Here is a 16,872-nt window from a genome sequence, read left to right as displayed (position 1 = left end):
ACCCAAGACTGGTTCTAGAGGCCTCACCCCCATGATCACTACTCTCCCCTCTCAGCTCTGAACTGGAAAGTCAATAGATTAGCTAGCTGTCTTCTAGCTGAGAAGAAATTAGCCTCAGGCTGGGTCTCTTGCTTGGGGCCACACCTGGAGCCCAGCCCACTTCTCCCCACAGGTGTGGCCGGGTGACAGCACATGACCCAGACTCTGCCCCATGTCACAGGTGCTCCTGGAGCCCCGTCTATGCGAGAAGCCTGTGAGCGGGACGCTTCCCCGACCTGGGTACTCCCCAGATCTCCTCCTGTTTGTTCTCCTTTTCCAGACACTGCTCAAAGCCCCCACTCACGGGCCCGCGTGTCCTACAGTTCCGACTAGAAGATCAGAAGTTCGGCATAAAGATTTCAACCCCTTTGCTGTCAGCTCCCAAGAACGGGGCCTGGCCCACAGCAGGCTCTCGGTTTGGGTGAGGGAAGGGCCCTGTGGGTGTGGAGCCAGAGAGTGTAGAGTAGACTCTCACCTCCTTTTTAAGCTCTCCTTCTGAGCTGAGCTATCCCAGCAGCGACTCTCTAAGTGGGTCAGTAGAATTAAAGCCTCAGGAAGAACAGAAATTCCTCTGCCTTTCCTCCTCTTCCTTCTTTTTCTTCCTCCCAGTCAGGAAGCCACACATTTAATGGTGTGCTGGTCAGTGGTTGACAGCTGTATCTCCAGAAGGAAAGAAGAGACCCTGATTTCTAGCGCTTGTCAGTTTCCGCGGTGGGAAGTGTTCCCACTGAGGTCGGGATCGAGCTACTGACATGACGTCACTGCCCTTGGGGGTGGGAAAAGACACGCATGGGCCGGGAGGCTGTCTCTGGAGCCGGTAGGAGCTGGTTCAAGCCATCAGTGCACTTGTAAGGCTGTGTGTGGGTCTATGCTTTGAAGACACGCAAATCCGATACAGGTTCTGAATCTGGCGTTGACTAGCTGTCTGACGTAGGGCAAATTGCTTAATCTTCATGCATCATGGTGTCCTTATCTATAAAATGAGAGTGATAAAAATGGTACACATTGTGGAGCTGTTTGAAGAGCATTCAGGCAAATGCACATAAAGGGCATCATTGCTCAAAGGTTCATGTGGCACATCTGAGCCCTCTTTGCAAGCTAACGAGTGCTAGTTATTATTATAATATTGAAGTCACACAGTGTAATGACTTCCCCTGCCTCCTTGCTAAATATTGCAACAGACTGGCAGTCAAAATAAAAACTCCCCGGCCCCGTGAGATGTCTGAATCGTTCCTTGTGACACAGTCACAGCTGGGGACAAAGGCACATGCTGATGTGGCATGGGAGGCTCAGCCTTTGAGGATCCCAGGGGCTGGAAGGGGACAATACTGGCAAAGATGAAGTGACCGTCGTCTCCTTTTCGCTCAAAATAGACTTTTGGCTGTTAGGCATTCTTCAGTGATCCCTTAACAGCCTTCGGGAAAATAGATCATTCAGGCCATAACGCAGACTGCATTCTGACGCACGATGTGGCTTATAAGGGAAAGGGGTGGCTTTCCACCCCTTGCCGGGCGGGAGGGACAGAGAGCAATGTTTCCTGAATGGGGACTGAGGTTGGTCACAGAAGGCCTCTCACGTCTAATGGTCTGCATGGCTTTGTACCCACAGGGCCTTGCCCAGTGGCTGGCCCGTGGGAGAAAATAGAGAAATGCTTGCAAAGACAACCCCATTATGCATTAAGTGCCTACTTTGTGCCAGCCACTGTGCGCAGCACAGGGACCCAAGGATAAAGGAAACCCCCCTCCTGCCTCAGGACTCATTGTCCAGGGGAAACGAAAGACATGTAGGTAAACAACGGTCACTTCATAAGAATGGTATGAAAAACATATCCTAGGGTCACAGCGGAGGTAACAGTTCAGTCTGCCTGGGCCTGTCATGGAAAGATACACGCTGGGCGGGGGTACGAACTGGCTCTTGCACCATGAAGGACTTTCCCAGTTAAAGAAAGCAGTGGAAGGCGTCCTGGGACAGGCAGCGTTCGGTCAGCAGGTTATACCTTAGGGTTAATTGGTAAGCTCTTCTCCACCCCGGACCTAGCTCTCCAGCACGCACTGAATTCGTCCCCTTGTCCCCGGAGGTGAAGCCAGTCAGCAGTGTACTGATGGGCTGGCGGAAGGTGACTGTTCACTGCAGACAGTGAAGGGTGCGTTGTCTGTAAATAATTCAGGCAGGTTCTCTGGAGCGTGGCCGCGTGGAGTTGTTCCATGAGGATCCCCAGTGGGCAATGGCCACCCCATTGCCGCTGAACAGTGATAGTGCTCTGTGCCCAGAGACTGTGCTTAGCCTTCTTGCCACACCTCAGCCCCCCACCCAAGAGTCCCCTCGTCCCCTCGTCCCCTTCAGCCTCCTTGGGCACACATGAACCCCCTTCAGCAGGGAGTATGTGGTTACCTTGAACAGAGATGCTCACATGAAGGTAACGTGGCCAACGTGCAACCAGGCAGGCGGCTTAAAATGATCCACTGAGGCAGGGAGGGGGTGCCCAGCTCACTCCTGCTACCCGACGGCAGATGATGGAGAACGAGTCTGATGCCATGTTGGGCAGCTTCCTTGTGGGTGAGCCCCTGCGGGAATGTCGGTGGGACAGAGGGGTCATTGCAGACAAGAGGGGTGTCGAGCTGAACTCCACTTGAGAAGGGCCTTGTGAAAGAAAAAGTAAGAATAATTTCATAGGAGAAGGAGTGAGCACCCATCAAACATGCCTCAGCTGGGTTGGGTCAGGTGTTGGAGAAAGATGGTTATGGATGCAGAGCATAGATGGTTTAGAAGTGGAGACCCGGAGGGGTCCGAGAATGGGGTTCTGGCACCAGCCTGTGTAGAAATCATAAAAGGTGAGCAGGATGGGAGCCGCAGGGGCCCCACGGAGAAGGATGGGTTGAGTCACGCAGCGGTTAGAACTGTCTGAATCTGCTGCTGAAGGAAACCGAGAGGTTGAAGGGAATCGCCCAGGTCCAAGAGAAGGCACCTGGGTAAACAGTGGGCTCTCCAAACTCCAAGAGGAGTTGGGGCCGGTCAAGAGCAACACGAGGCAAGCCCCGTGTCAGCTGTGGGAAGGGGAAGCTGGCCAGGCTGCCTCCCTGCGGCCCGAGCTCCGGGCTAGGCCACCTGGCCTATAACTGGCCTTCAGTACATGCTTGTTGAGCTCCTTTATTGAAAATTCCATACGCTATATTAAAAAAAGACCCGGATTCAACCAGTAAGGGAAAAGAATCCCATTGTCTGGCAACAACATGGGTCTGTTACTTTCAGACCTGCAGGATAGCCGATCTGCGTCTGGAAAGAGGGAAATAAGAAGGAGAATGAGCAGCTGCTTTCCTTCCAGAGAGGGGAGGACCACTCCCATTTGGGGCCGTCTGGTTCCGTGTGTGCGGACAGAGGTGGCTGGGAGCTGGTTCCACGTCCCCAGCTCCGAGGGCTGCTGGTGGTGGACACGCTGGGGCCCTGCTCCCAGGAATCCACTTCCCTACCTTGCCTGACCCCGTGCCGCCATCAGCCCTTCCAAGACAAACGCATTTTCGATGCAGATAAACATCTCCTTGGACGGGGAGGCTGGAGGGGAAATGTTCTGCAGTGACTGTTTCTGTCTGTGCTTTTGCAACACTGCCATATGAAAGCACAGGTCCATTAAAAACATTCTCGGAGATGTTCAGGCTCAGGTTAGAGTTCTTCCTGCTAGCCTTCCGACTCCCAGCGTGGGGCTGATTTGGTGGGGAAAGCGGCAAAGCGGGGCCGGGGACGGCAGGGCCCGGATCGCTGGGTCGCCATCAGTTGAAGGAGAGGCAGGCGTGGGGCCCGCTGGGGCGGCCGGGAGGGCGCTGGCTCCGGCTGTCAGGGCTCAGCTCCCCTGATGTGCAGTCTTGGGGCCTGATTGCACCGCAGCCAAGGAGCAGTGGGCTGGAATGCATCTGGAAATGGATCCCCTCCTGGAACCTGAAGATTGCCGAGATATTAATGGTGTGTGTGTGTGTGTGTGTGTGTGTGTGGCAGGGGGAGAGGCATGCTCACGTTCCCAAAAGGATGCTATGGCACACGGTGATCCAGTCCCTGATCTAGAGGAAACCTACCAGCGCGAAGCCCTCATTCTTCCACCTCATGTCTTCAGCCCATCTGTTGGTACGCTCACTTTATGCCAAATGCTGAGACCACGGAGCTCAGGCTGGGCTGGGAGTGGGTAATGGCAAAAAAGCTAACCCTTGTCAAGCATCCACAGTGTTTTGGACACTTAGATAGTATCTTAAATATCTAGAATATCTGGAACTGACTTGAATATCTAGATATCATTGCTTTGTTTTGTTTTTTAATTTTTAAAAAGTTTGTTTCTTGATTTTGAGAAACAGAGCACAAGCAGGGGAGGGGAAAAGAGAGGAGAGAGAGAGAGAGAGAATCCCAAGCAAGTTCTGCACTGTCAGCGTAGAGCCCAGCGTGTGGCTCGAACTCACGAACCGTGGGATCATGACCTGAGCCGAAGTCCAGAGTCAGACGCTTAACCTACGGAGCCACCCTGGTGCCCCTAGATACAATTGCTTCATAAAAACCACAGTTGAGGTAACAGATGCGGTGCTAAGCAACGAAGTGGATATTAACCTTCTTAAACGCACCCAGAGGGAGCCCGTCATATTTTCCATTTTACAGATGGCGAAATTGAGGCCCAAAGTCACGCCGCTGCTTTGTACGGCTGACGACAATATGCCTCGACTCCGGGATAATGTCAGGCAATCTGCTGACGCTCGATGTGTGCAGCACGGGGTCGGCACAGGCGAGCTGCTGGGAGTTTAATCCTCCCCGAGCCCCAGGCTCCTGCAGCCTTTGGCCCGTCCACCAGGTGCTCAGTTGCTGTCCCCTCGGTCATTCCAAGTGGAAAGAAAATGAAAAGCAGGCCTTGGGGCAGGGCGGTGACCGCTGGGGCTGTATCTTTTCCATCTCTGTTTCTCCTGGAGGATCTGGAATGGTCCATCTATTCCTTACAGACGGTTTCACCCTCTCTGCCTCGTGAATGCAAAGGTCTCTCCCTCCACCACGCCCTCCCCTACGATGAGCACTTGAACAGGCCCCATCTCGCCCTCACGTCGGACCTCAGTGGTTGACATCGTTAGTGCTGTTTTTGTATCTGAGTAAACACGGGCTCAGAGAGGGGAGTAACGGGTAATGGGTTGTCCGGCCCAAGAGGAAGGCTCTGGAAGGAGCCCCGTGAGTGATCGGCCAGAAACACGGCTTGTCCCTGTGGGTGGCAGGGGGCGGTTGGCAGGGGTGGGGGTGTGGAGCCCAGGCTTTGCCGCTTTACCCACTTCTGTGGTCTCTCAGTAATTGCTGCAATCTGTGCTCTTTGCCACCTTCGATGGAGACCACCCAGGTGTCGAGGCAAATGCAGAATGCAGCCCCCGACCTCAGCCCAGAGCGGGTGCCTTTGGAGCCAAGCATGCCCCGCGGTTTTCCCCCGTGCCGGGTTCCGTCCCAGGTGAGCTCCGAGCAAGTAGGACCACGGACCTGGTCCCACACGCCAGCGGGGGAATTGCAGGGCCTGGAGGGAAATCCAGATGGTTCTCCTATGGGGCCGGGGACCCTCACTGCCTCCCTGGCACCGACTGGGAGGTCTGGGTCCCCAGGAACCCGGGTCTGCCTTTTGCCACTGGTGACTTTCCACAGAACTGGGGGAGAAAACGGATTCTTGCACGTCAGAAAAACTTAAAAATTAATAGGAGAGCTTATGCTTTTTAAGGTGTCGTCATCCTGAAATCCTTTGGTAAAGAGAGTTCTAGCCTGAATATGCCCTTTTGGAAATCCTGATGTGTGCCTTTGGGATTTGCTTTGTGTCCTGCCTCTTTGCTGTGCCTCCCACGAGCCCCACAGATGAGGCGGCAGAAGACTTCTGAGTGCAGCTCAGCTGTTTGCCCTTGACCTTGGGGGAACGAACGACTTACCCTTACTCACTATTAAATGATTCAGTGCATTTAAATGGCCATGACAGTCCACTGCCCAGCACCAGTGAAACACCTGATACGTGGTAGTTTTCTGGGGAGAAGGGGGCTTGTGGTTTTCTTCTCAGCAAAATAGAAATATTACCATACCCGTCTCCTCGTTGGGTTGTTGCGAGTTCCTGCAGATCCCTGGACAAATTAAGATACTACCTATTCGTTGCTTTCACACATTAGAAACTTCTGTTCTCTTTCGAAAGAGATGATCCCAAGTCAGGTTGGCCACTGTTTTAATGGAGAAAAGCACAAAGCAAAGCGGACACGGCGGGGGGGGGGGGGCCCTCTTCTCCCCAGTGAGGCGGGAATGGTCTCGGAAGACCAGATCGATGTCATGGCTGATGTTTATTGACTTCTGACCGCGGGCCAGACGCAGAGAGTTCGCCCAGGCAAATCAGCGCGGGAGGAGAGTGTGCCCGAGGAAGAAAGAGCGGGCGGGAAGGCGCAGGGGCATGAAAGGGGGCACGTTCAGGGAAGAATCTGAGGTTGGCATCGGATTATTTGTAACCGCATCGCCGCAGGATTGTGGAAGTGACTCTTCTACAGATGCATCCAGGGTGTCTCTTCCCCTGACTTTTGTCCGTAGCCTGGTGGCTCTCGAGCCGGGCGGTAGCACCACCCAAGGGTACACTTGGAAATGTGGGGGAGCATGTTTTGACTGTCGCCGTGACGGTGGGGTGTCCTCCCACGGGCCTTTAGTACCCAGACCGCGGGGATGTTAGATGCCCCACGATGCGCAGGACAGTCCCACGTGATGAAGACGTGGCCCGCCTGGAACGCCAGGGCGCCTTCTTTGGGCCACCCCGTGTCACTCTTCTCTGTCCTCAAGCCCATCTCTGGGCCTGGTGCACGTTAGCTCCATCAGGGCGTGCAGAACTGAGCTGGCAATTGCTGGAAATCCAAACTCTGTCCTGACCACCCAAATCAACTCAAGTGTTCTAAAAAAAAAAAAAAAAAAAAAAAAAAAAATTGGCACTTTCTTCCCTCCTCCACCAATTATATTTGGCTTCCGAACATAGTATTTTCATTTGCTTGATTTGGGGCCGCACCGTTGGTGGGAAAAAGACCCTCATTAGGTTTCGGGGCTCAAGCCTGGTTCGAGCCACTTTCTAAGCTGGGCGCCACGGCGTGAGGATTTTCCTCAGCCCAAATACCACAGGAATTGAGCCCCACCGCCCGCCTGCCTCCCTGGTGAGGGCCCCCTCTGCGTGCCCGTGGGGGCCCAGCTGCCTCCCCTCACTGCGTGCACCCCCCCACCTCTGCTGCCGGAGCGATCGTCTCTCCCCAGCACGGATATGATTGCCTCGTCTTCTGCTGAAGATCCCTGTGTGAAAGACAAACTCGGGCTGAGAAGGCCGAGGGCAGGCCCAACACCACTGCTTCTCAGGCCGCCGGGACTTTCCCCGGAGAAATGCACATGTACTTCGCCCGCCTCCTCTAGGGAAGCTGAAAGTTGAATCATTTTGGTAGGAATCCCCCCCCTCCCCCCACTCTGAGTTTGACATATTGTCAAGCGGTTTAGCACTTGGTCCACGGGCTACACCATGGGGCAGACCTACTGGTCTTGGGCCAGCCCCATCTTGGGGCTCCCGGGTGGCGCTGTGGTCCGGAGGCACCACGAGCTTTCTCCTCCTGAGGCCTGGGGACCTGTGCGTCCTTCTCCTCGGATGCTTTGCCCCTTACTCAACCTGCTGTCTCCAGCCGGGTCCGTTGCCTCCCTCTTCGGCGCCTCCGGAGGGCCCTCCTTCTCACGACAGCCGTGGGTGTCCAGCAGGATGCATAGCCCACTCCGTGCACTTGGGTGTTGGCCCGAGTGCTCCTCTCGCACAGCGCGGGTGCTCTGAGGGCACCGTCCTCCCTTTTCTCCTCTGCATTCTCATATGTGTCGGGAAAGTGCTTCGGGAGTGCTTTTTTGAAGAAACGCATGAATGGAGTGAATCAGATGTGACGTAACTTCTAAGGTTCTTCTCCGTCCAGAGATGATTCTAGGGATGGATTTCCTGGTGTTTGGACAGGCGGAGCCCTCGCTCACAGACCTGGCTGGCACAACGGGCATAGTTGTCTGAGACTGATGAGTGTAAAATGTGGCTGTGGCACACAGATACCCCTTTCAGGGTCAGTTCCAGGTCAAGTTCCTCTCATGGTCTCGGTGAGGCAAATCTGCCCCCTTGGCAGGTGGATTTCACTACGGTGTTTTTTGGTTTTTTTTTTTTTTAATGTTTTGTTTACTTTGGGGAAACAGAGGAACAGAGAGAGGGAGACAGAGGATATGAAGCGGGCTTTGTGCTGTCAGCACAGAGCCTGACGTGGGGCTTGAACTCAGGAACCCTGAGATCATGACCTGAGCTGAAGTCGGTCGCTCAACCAATTGAGCCATCCAGGCACCCCGGATTTCACTATTTTTAACAGATGTCAATCACTCAGAACTGCCTCTTACAAATAAGATGAGAGAACAACTCAGAAATACTATTTTTGGTTCCCCAAGTGAAATGGAGGCCTGTAAGTTAATAAAACTGATTTTCTCACTTGGCTTGTGAACCAGCTGTAAAGGTAATTTCTGAAGACACATTCCAAACACATCTTGAGCAGAAATGGCATCATTTGAATAAGCCCACAGTTTGGTAGGAGAGCAGGACAGTGTTTTGGAAAGACCAGCTCTCATTTTGAGGCTAAGTTCTGGCATGTTATCCTAAAAGATCACCCTTGTATTATAGAACAAATCTAGCATTTGCAGAGGACTTAAAATTTCAAGGGACTTCTTCATCTGTTCTCTCTTTATAGCTCACAATACTTCCTTAAAAAAAATGTTTAGGGGTTCCGGGTGACTCAGTTGGTTAAGTGTCTGACTTCAGCTCAGGTCATGATCTCGTGGTTCATGAGTTTGAGCCCCGTGTAGGGCTCTGTGCTGACGGCTCGGAGCCTGGAGCCTGCTTCGGATTCTGTGTCCCCCTCTCTCTACCCTTCTCCTGATCTCTCTATCTCTCTGTCTCTCAAAAATAAATAAACGTGAAAAAAATTGTAAAAATGTTTATTTTTATTCATTTTTAGAGAGGGAGAACACGAACAGGGGAGGGGCAGAGAGAGAGGGAGAGAGAATCCCAAGTAGGCTCCCTGCTCAGCACAGAGCCTGATGTGGGGCTTGATCTCATGAGATCATGACCTGAGCCCGAAATCAAGAGCTGGACACTCAACCGACTGAGCCACCAGGCGCCCCTCACGATACTTCTGTAAAATTACTGGGGGCAAGTATTTTCAACCCCATCTTCTAGGTGAAGATGTAGAGGGGCAAAGAGCTTGATGATTTGCCAAGGGTCACGGAGCTAGAAGGAGGCAGAGCCAACCCAGACCTCCTCCGCACCCTCGTATGTCATCGAGCAGAAATACAAGACATGCAACGCACACACATGAGAGTCCAAACAATAGTTTCAGTGCCCGTGCTAGTCCTCATGGAGGTGAAAGAAAGGACGTGCACACTTCCCACGACCCGTGTCTGTCGAAGTTCACCTGCTTCCTTTGTTGGAGAGCCATGATGAAGTACAGTTAGTTTGGAAGCTACAACAAAATAGCACCAACGGGGGGTTGGGGGGGGGGTTGAAGAGCCAACATTTATTTCCCATATGAGAGACTAGGAAATCTAGGCACTGGCAGATTCTGTGTCTGGTGAGGACTCTCCCTGATTCACAAAAGTCCATTTTCTCACTATGTTGTCACACAGAAGAAGGGCTAAGGGGGGCTCTTTGGTGTCTCTTTTATAACGGCCTTAATCTCATTGATGAAGGCTCTACCCATATGGTTGGATCACCTCCAAGGCCCCACCTCCAAATACCATCACACTGAGGGCTGGGTTTCAACCTATGAATTTTGAGGAGACACCAAAGTTCAGTCTATAGTGAGGGGTCAAGGACATAGACTGTGGGGTCAAAGACATAGACTGTGGAACCAGTTGGCCTGGGCTTGCATCCCAGCCCAACCACCAGCTAGGTGTGACCTTGGGTAAGTTGTTTGCATTCTTCATGCCTCGGTTATCTCCTCTGTAAAAGATAACCACTCATAAAATGTTGTAAGTAATGTGCTAACGTATGTAAAAGATGCGAACAGTGCCCGATGTATAAATTGAAGCTTTAATTAGCATCATTTCACTTTAACTTCTCAACAACGCCAGGATGTCTGTGGTGTTGTGCCCCGTATTACGATGAGGTGAAGTAATTTGCCTACAGTCCTAGAACTGGAACTTTGAACTAGGTCTGTGTACGTCACACACCATGCTCCGCTGTCTTGATTAACGTATTCTCTCAAATCGTGCTCACACGGCAGGTGGCCGTGTTCATGTTAATATTTTCTAAACACAGGTAATACCCCCCACACACACACACACCCTTTTTGTCCCTTTCAGGGTCTTTCCTAGAGAATATGTCTGAAAGTCAATGTTTGAAAGTCAAATCATATCCTTATATATCACCAAGGGGTCTATCCCCGGAGGACTATGAAATATAATTAAATCCCCAATTATACTTCATTTTTACAACACAATCTTTAACAATACACTTTCAGAACCACAGTTATGTTCTTTGATTTTGTTTGATCCTCTTGAGGCTCAAGATTCCCAACTTACAGCGTGCCTAATGATTTCCATCTCTGTGGCACATGTCTTAAGTTTATGAGGTCTGTGCTTTTCATTGCTAGGATCAGTACCTATCATTTTTTTCTAATTCAGTTCCTTTTTTGGAAATAGTGAATGCAACGGAAATAAGTCAAATAATTGAACAAACTTTCTGTACAAATATGGCTACTCTACCGACATTGAGCTGTCGGCTCTCAGGCTACTCCACCATGTAATAGCTTGAATTGTTCACCCATAATCCGATTACAAAAGTCTACTTAACACACAAAAGGGAAATAATACTTTATGACAAATCCCAAGAGAAGGATAAAGTGAGAATGAGTGGAGAAGGCAAGATGTCATGGAAATGAGGAACAAAGATAGTAAAGTGCCCAACTTTGTCGAGCTATAAAGTATTCTGTAGCTTAAAGGCACTTTACCAAACAGAAACCCACAAATTACACAGTTGATTGAATTTGGGGGGGATTCTGAATTGTAAGGAATAAAAGACGTAATTTCTAGTGTTTTCTTATTTGTCCGCAAGTCTTTCCTTCCCTGCTTTTGTCTTGGCTTCTCTATGAGCAGAGTATAGTTTTCTTCCCCAATTAATTTTGGGCTTTGACAAAATTTGACAATTTTGGCTTTGACATGTGGACTTTGACATTGCTTTGGGCAATGGATTGTGGCTAGAAATGACAATTTCAAGCTGCTGTTTTCAAGCTGAGGCCTTAAAAGGCAAATTTCCACCAGTTCTCTGGAACTTCTTACCACCATGAGAAGAACATGCACCAGATACCTTATGTTCCAGTCTGGGGCTTGGGATGAAGACAAATGCAGAGGACCCAACCATAACCAGAAGCTGGGATCCAGCCTGGTCTAGCTGATCCAAGAGTATAAGATAAACATTTGTGGTAGTAAGTTACTGAAACTTGGGGATTGCCTGTTAAGTATTATTATCACAATAACAACAATAACAAAACCCTACGAATGTACAACTCAAGCTAGCTTAAGAGGAGAAAAATGTATGGGTTCATATAGCAACTTTGTTTTAGGTCAGGGGTTCAAATTTTGGTGCTTTTCTTTATCCATCCATCTATCCGTGCATCTGCCTATTCCTCTATCCATTTTTTTCCCACCCCTGTCTGTCTCTGCTTCTCTTCATGTTTTGACCTCATTCCTTTCTTATGGAGGGAGGTCCCCGTTGTGCATTTGCTACAGTGTAATTTGCAAAACACTATTCCTGTAAGATGCCTCGGGAGAAAGAAAGGCTCCGTGGTCTACCAGCTTTGAAAAAACTACATTTCAGTTTTAATAACCCACAAAGCATTGTTGGCAAATACGCAAATATACAAAGCAAAACAAAAAACGATGAGGAGCTCTCTAGTTTAGAAAACTCTCTAATGTAATTTGTTTAATGCAGCACTTTCCAAGTTTATTTGACCACTGAAAACCATTCTGGCCATTAAAAATCTATCGACGGTTTCTCGGTGCACGCTTGGGGAGAATGGCAGTGTCGTGGGGAGAGCCCTGGTTTGCGAAATAGGACACCTGCATTTCAGCTGTGGCTGTGCCACCCACTCACTTTGCGTTGCCTCAGGGAAATGACTTCCCCTCCCAGCCCTTGGATCCCCATTCACAAAATGAGAGGGTTTGGATTCGTTGGCTTTTTAAGACTATTGGCGTCAACAGTCTCTCAATTCTAGCAGGACAGTATATTTTACGGAAGAAGGGGTGATATGACCTCCCAAAGGATGGGTAACTGTGGCCAGAGAAGCACGATATAAATCCATGGAGAGTAGTCAGTCAGCTCTTTGCTCTAGACTCAAACATTATGGTCCAACACATTTGGAGTGGACCCTCCGTAGAGACAGCTCTCGTGAATTCCCCTCACCCATGGCTATGGAGCCTTAGTCATAGACTCCTGAGCACATGTTTCTACCCCACTCAGGTGGCAGAGCTGGTTCCTTTCCCTTGCTCCTTTGTGCTTTGTCCCCATTCCCCACAACTCCTCCTTTCAAACGTCTTGTATTCCATCACCACCGCCACCCAAATCCTTCCTCCTCTCCTCCAGCCTCTGGAATGGGCGGTTGGTAATTCTCAGTGGCATCCAGTTCAGCTGCTGGATGGGGGAGGAGGGGGAGGAGAGTGCTTTGAATCCTGTATTAGTCAGAATGCTTTTGGTGGCAGAAACAAAACCCTGACTCAAGCTGGCTTAAACAATAGGGAATTTATTATCTCACATATCAGGAATTCCAGGGGGCAGGGCGGATCCAAAGCTGGTTGAATTAGCCATTCAACAATGGCATTCAGGAAGAGCGTCTCTCTATGTCTCTGCTCTGCCATCATCAGTTGGATTCTTTCTCGGGATGGTGGCAGCAGTTGGGAGCATAATATCCAGGTATGATAAGATCTAGAGGAAGAAGGGGTCCTTTTTTTTTTTTTTTTCTTTTGCTGTGGTTCTATTATTTGAAGCAAAGACATTTTCTCCAGAAGCTGCCGAGCTACCACTTACTCCAAAGGACTTCCTGTGTTTCCTTGGAAAGAACTGGGAGTGTCCCCGAATCAATCACCAGCGGAGAGAAGAGATTGCCCTTAGGTCAATCAAGCCCATCTCTGGAGCTGGGAGTGAGGTCAACTGCCACTTAAACTACTGTTGGACCGAGAGAACAATACCTGAGTTTGGTTAGGAAGCAAGAGGACAGAAACGACTGTGGAGTGGACAATCTATAGGAAGGTCTTAAGAGGAGAAAGGGGAGGGAAGCGATTCTTGAAATGATCTGGCCTCGACTACATCTTTCAGCCACAAATCCTAACCTATTGCTAACATTTCTGCCGAGAGAATGTCAGTCTCCCTCTTAGCCCCCAGGTACGTGACCAAAGACTTTCTCTCACTTTAGCATCTGTACCCGCAGGGCTCCAGAAGAGATGGGAGAGGGAGAAAACTTGATCTGCCCTTCTGAAATAATTCTGTTTAAGCTACTTACGTTTCCCACATTTGAGCAGCCTTACCTACTTCTCCCTTACCTGGAATCGCTGGTCTGGGGGAGTCTGCTCTACGTACAAGCAATCCCTATCTGTGGGGGTGAGGCAACTATGGTCGGGATTCCAACCCACTGTAGCATAAGATCCAAAGTCACTGAATTTGAGGCAGATCGTTTAATGGCATTCTTCTTCTTCAGTATGCTGCTCTGTAACAGAGAGATAATGATAATTCCCACCTCCTACAATGACTGTGAAAATCAAAGAAGGGATTGCACATCGGCACGGTGCCTCACACAGGGACTGTCTTAATGGCTAGTCGTTGTTATTTCTGTGATTATAGGAAGAGAGCTGTTATTATGACGTCATCTAGAAAAATCCCAAAGCAGCCAATCGAGTCAAGCTGATGCTTCCAACCCCCCGCCCCAGAGGCGCTCCCTTCGCACTCCCCATCCTGAGCGACACAGCATCACATGGCGGCAGGAGTGAAGCCAAGAGCTAGACGGGCACTTGATTCAGCACGGTGGCTCCGGCTGCCAAGTAGGCTTTTGGAGAATGTCTTGCCCCCCCCCCCCCCCCCCCCCCCCCCGCCTCCCCGCCTCCTGGAGCATATTCTGGACGCCTACTTGTCATATTGCAAAATGTATGTGACAAAACAATCTGGGATCTCGCTGACAATTATTCCCTTCATGCTGCGCCTCGGAGTCTCTTGGCCGAGGGTGCGTGCCAGCCTCAGGGGCCCTGGCACGAAGGCTAGGCGAGGAAGGAGCCCTGCCCAGCAGGAGGGGCTGGAGGGGCCGGGGCGAGAGCAGGGACCCACGTTACTCCAGATGGGTCTCTTCCGTTGTGACCCAGCTCAGGCACGTCACAGAAGTCTGCCCTCCTTCTGTGGGCGACAGAGCGAAGCGAGACCAAGAGAAACAACAGACAACGGCAACAGTAGACATTTATTACCCCCTTTATTACTCTCCTAAGGATGCTGTAACCGATCACCCCAAAGTGGGTGGCTTAACACAATAGAAACTTATTCTCTCACAGTTCTGGAGGCAGGGGTTTGAAATCAAGGAGCTGGCAGAACCACGTTCCCCTCCGAAGGTTCTAGGGGAGAATCTTCCTTGTGCCTTCCGGCTGCTAGCGGCCCCAGACGTTCCGCGGCTTGGGGCTGCGTCACTTCGACCTGCCTCTGATTCCACAGCGTTTTCTCCTCGGTGTACCTTCTGCCCTTCTCTTTTCTTAGGAGGACACCTGCTCTTGGGTTGAGGCCCCACCCTAATCCAGGATGATCTCATCTTGAAAGCCTTCATTACGTTTGCAGTAACCCCCTTTCCAAATAACACCGTATTCCTACCGTCTGGGTAGAAGTGTCTTTGGCCGGGCCACCATTCCAACCGCTGCACGGCCCTTTCTGGGTGGCAGGTGCCGGACGAAGGATGTAGGACCTAACCACTCCCATGACAGCCTTAGGAGCCTGCCCCGTTTTCAGCCCCATGTTCAGATGAGGAGCCCGAGCTGTCTTACACACTATTCGTGACGATCCTTTGTTCTTCACTCCACCCTATGCAACCGAGACTATTTGTGACTGTCGTTTTACAGACGGAGATCTAACTGAGGCTTAGATTTTGTAACTTGCCCGGCCGCTAGTGGAAGGACTGTTCCGTACTGTAGCTTTGATTTTTCTCAGACGAACTGGATGGAGAGAAATAACTCGTATTCCTTCTGCCAGGCTATCTCAGAAAGTATTTGCTGGATGCATAGCCACTTGAAGATGAACCGTGTCTCAAGGAGCTCAGGGATTGCTCCTTCCTCTCGCTTCCTGCCGGGAAGAGGTGCGGATACGGTTGCCAAAATCCCCACGGGGCCCAGAGGGGCAGGGGGCAGAAGATCCCCAACCGGCTGGCCTGCGTCCTCTCCTTCTTGCTGAAAACTACAGCAAGTATGTGAGGCTCGAGGCTGGCGGGAGCCCCCCCAGCGCAGAGCTGTGAATTTGCCCGGGGCCAGAAATGGCTCTCACCCTGGGGAGGCCCGGCGCTGTCATCCAGGGCTACTTTGGGAAGACAAACCCAGTGAGTCTGCACTGGTCCCAGGAATGCCGGAATGGGATTCGTTGGTCACTTGCAGCGCGTCATGCTCTGAGATGGGTCCTTTACGCAGACGTGATCCCGTCTGGTCCTCAGATACTATTATCTCTACTCAGGGCCGCGTCTAAGGTGTGTAGGGTGGGGGCCAAGAGGGCTAACGAGGCACCAAGCCCTGTGTTTAAATATGCGAAAGGAGACAGGTCACACACTGTGGGCGCCCCACCCACATATCTGGCTCAGTCCAGCCCCCTTCCCCCAGCACCTGTCCCTGGGCCTTAAAGTGTGCTGCTAATGGAACGGTGTATTCTCAGGAGAGGAACACCCTCCTAGACTCTGGAGGCAGGCCCCGGGACATTTGGGCAGGGGACTCTGGAGTCTTGTGTACCTGGAGTATAGGGTGGGCATGTTCCCTTGGTCCCTCTGGCCCCCTGTCCACTGGGGAGGATGTGTGTGGAGGCAGAGGAAGAAATTGGGTCCCTCTAAAGTGCCAGCCCTCTTGTCTGGCTTTGGGTGCTCTGTGTCCATTGTTTCACCCACAAATGAATTAAACAAGAGTTAATGTATTCATGATCTATTGCCACGTAACAAATCTGCCCCTCCCAACCCCACCCTGGAAACTTAGTGGCATTAAAAGCAGCCAACGTCCCTTATGTCTAAGTTTCGGTAGGCAGGAATCTGGGTGTGGCTTCGTTGGGGTCTCAGGTTCAAGGTCTCTCCTAGGCTGCAAGTTCACTGTCTCTCTAATCAAGGTGTAACTGACTCCTCTCCGTTGGGGCAGCTCATGAACAGGGCAACTGGCTTCATCAGAGTGAGCAAGCCCGAGGGAGAGAGAGAGAGAGGGTACAAAAGACAGAAGTCACTGTCTTATTAAAAAAATTATTGTGGTAGGAGGCAAGGGAAACAAAAGCAAAAGTGAACTCTTGAGACCTCATGACGATAAAAAGCTTCTGCCAAAAAAGCAAACAACAAAACTAAAAGGCAACCAACGGAATGGGAGAAGATATTTGCAAAAGACAGATAAAGGGTTGGTATCTGAAATCTACAAAGACTTTAGTAAACTCAATACCCATAAAACAAATAATCCAGTGAAGAAATGGGCAGAAGACATGAACAGATACTTTTCCAAAGAAGACATCCAGATGGCTAACAGATGCATGAAAAGATGCTCAACGTCCCTCATCATAGGGAAATACAAATCAAAACCACA

Source organism: Panthera uncia, chromosome F2, assembly GCF_023721935.1.
Source record: "Panthera uncia isolate 11264 chromosome F2, Puncia_PCG_1.0, whole genome shotgun sequence".
Classification (NCBI taxonomy): domain Eukaryota; kingdom Metazoa; phylum Chordata; class Mammalia; order Carnivora; family Felidae; genus Panthera; species Panthera uncia.
The sequence above is the reverse complement of the archived record's forward strand: the minus strand, read 5'-3'. Positions refer to the sequence as shown.